Consider the following 2648-nt stretch of genomic DNA (forward strand, 5'->3'; position numbering starts at 1 on the left):
AACGTTCCAAAATCTCTTTGATATTGATGTGCTCCTTCCCCTGACGAGGCGACCACACTCCTTGAACCCTCAGGGAGCCAAACATTGCTCCCCATCCCACATCTGATGCATCTGTGAACAGATCCTGAGAGGGAAGCGGATGCTGAAACAGGAGCCCTGATTCAGGGACAACTGCTGAATCCACCATAGAAGTTCGAATTTGAGACACAGGAGAAGGGGACGGATGTGCATGCTGAAGCCACACCGACTTCAGAAACCACTGGAACCTCCTGGCCTGAGGAAGCATTGGAATGGTGGAAGCCATGGACCCCAGAGCTCCCTGAAACTCCCTGGCTGAAATGGTGGCCAGATGAAGAAGAGTTAGAAAGAAATGAGAGTTAATGCTTTTGGAGGAGGCAGGGATGCCAGCATTGGCACCATCTGAAACCTGCAACCCAGAAAGACATGATCCAAAGAAGGAGTCAGGGAAGACTTGTTGAAGTTTATTGTGAACCCCTGGCTTTGAAGAGAATGGTAAAATTAAAACTTTGCAAAAGGACCTCTGGAGAACACGCCTGAATCAGCAGGTCGTTCAAATAAGGAAAGATTTGGATCCCTTGAAGCCTGCAAAAGGCAACCACAGGAGCGAGGCATTTGGTGAACACCCATGGGGCAGTAGAAAGGCCAAACCGCAAAGCACAGAAAAACGGTAAAAAAAAAAAAAAAAAAAACAGATGTATGCAACAGACCAGTGGTTAAAACAGCATTGGGACTGGCGGCAAAGAAGTTCTGAGGATGGTATGCCTGAATGTCACCTTTATGCCATACCTGATGCAAGGAGTGCACAGGTGACGTTCAGTGTACCTTAAAGCAACGGTAAAACAATGCCAAAAAGTGCATTGTCATCCCCTTTGGTAAAAACTCTGTACCCATGAACTACAGCGTAGACGGCAGTATACTTAACACCGAAAGTGTGATAAGAGACCTTGGGACACAGGTGGACAGTAGTCTCTCCTTTGATAATCACATTGCCACAGTAGTCAGGAAATCCTTCTACGTGGCACACCTCATCACAAAAGATTTCTCATCCAGAAAAAAAGGTAATTGTTCCCCTCTACTCATCACTCATTAGATCCATTATAGAGTACAACGACCCTTTTGGTATGTACCTCACAAAACATCTACAACAACTGGAAAGGCTGCAGAAATACCTCGCAAAGAAGATTACTAGCCTCAAACAGATGCCCTATGCAGACTGTCTCAAAAAACTCCAGCTTTACTCCGTCGCATATCGCCTACTCAGAGGTGATCTCTGCCTAACATACAAAGCTATGTCAAACCCAGAGCTGTTGGACATGCTCCACTTAAAGAAATCCCAATCCCTCCGAGCTACACGATCTAGGGACCTAAACCTTGTCACCACAATAAACAGAACATGCCAGAGGGATAGATTCCTGTCCCAGAGGCTTCCCATACTCTGGAATAAACTACCTGTCTATATCAAACAAAGCTCCTCATTAGCACTCTTCAAGAAAAATCTTATTGATTGGATGGGAAATAGGAAATTCACCCCGGGGATCACTTCTGTGGCTCTGCTCGATAGTGGCACAGGAAAATAATTTTCTTGGGTGGCAAAAGCCAGTGTACCTTTTTGGCTGGGCTTTTATAGGCCCTAGGGCTGATAGCCTAGTACCTACCTATTTACCTATGAACTTTTGTAAACTGGCCGGATGGAGGGCTTCACGGCAGGGAAACCCCATTAGTAAGGAATACTGCAGCTGTGAATGTAAGGACATCATACTTGCAACATACCTGGCAGCTGTCCAGATTTTTGCATCAGAGTTTTGGTCTGTCTGTTCCTCATCAAAGTTGCAATTCTCTGGCAATCACTGAGAACTGATGTAACTAAATAATGACAGATATTTGAGTTTCAAACTTCATAGCATTCAGAAAATGCATGCTAACACAAAATGCATTATTATTCCAGCAACTTTCTGAGTTTACAAAAGCAGTATTTTAACATTTGTCCCTATTTTTGAACCTTTCCCCCAATAAATTGGCTTTGTCCAGATTTCTTACATCAAGTGGTTGAGAGGCCTGGAAAAGGACCAAAAATATGAGCAAAAAATCTGAACATATTGGGAAAATGTTCAGAAGTATGTATTCATATCACACCCTATTTTTATAAGTTACGTCTTCCTCAGACAGATATAGAATTCAAAATGGAGTTTTAAAAATGAAAAATGTTAAAGTATTTTAGAAACTTTGCTGTGAAGAAGCTACAAAATTGAACCTCTTGCCGTGTCATTGTCTAACGACAATGCCGTGACTCGGATTCGAACCGAGGTTGCTGCGGCCACAACGCAGAGTACTAACCACTATACGATCACGGCGAGCTACTGAGGCTCTTGGGGAAGTTCCTTCAGGGAGACCCCTGAAGTATCTCAAGCGATAACGGTCTATTTTTTTTTAAATAAACTCATGTGGTTAGTGTTTTAAATATGTTGCATGGTTGAGGTTTTTTATTCAGCACCGGAACATGTAAGGGCGACTGACTTTTTGGGAAGAACTGCTTTTTCTCTTTGGCTTATTCTGTCACAATGAGTTCTAAAATCAAAATCTTTGTGAAAACAAAAGTTAAATGTTCGAAATGTCTGCGAAAAATGCGA

General features: G+C 43.0%; 1 non-coding gene across 1 annotated transcript; it reads right to left on the minus strand.

Moving 5' to 3' along the window:
• Positions 1 to 2300: 2300 nt before the first annotated feature.
• Positions 2301 to 2372, minus strand: TRNAH-GUG. Its single transcript has one exon. It is a non-coding gene; the product is annotated as a tRNA-His (tRNA).
• Positions 2373 to 2648: the final 276 nt, after the last annotated feature.

The sequence above is a fragment of the Protopterus annectens genome, chromosome 15.part0 (genome assembly GCF_019279795.1).
Source record: "Protopterus annectens isolate FY-2018-M chromosome 15.part0, PAN1.0, whole genome shotgun sequence".
Lineage (NCBI taxonomy): Eukaryota > Metazoa > Chordata > Ceratodontiformes > Protopteridae > Protopterus > Protopterus annectens.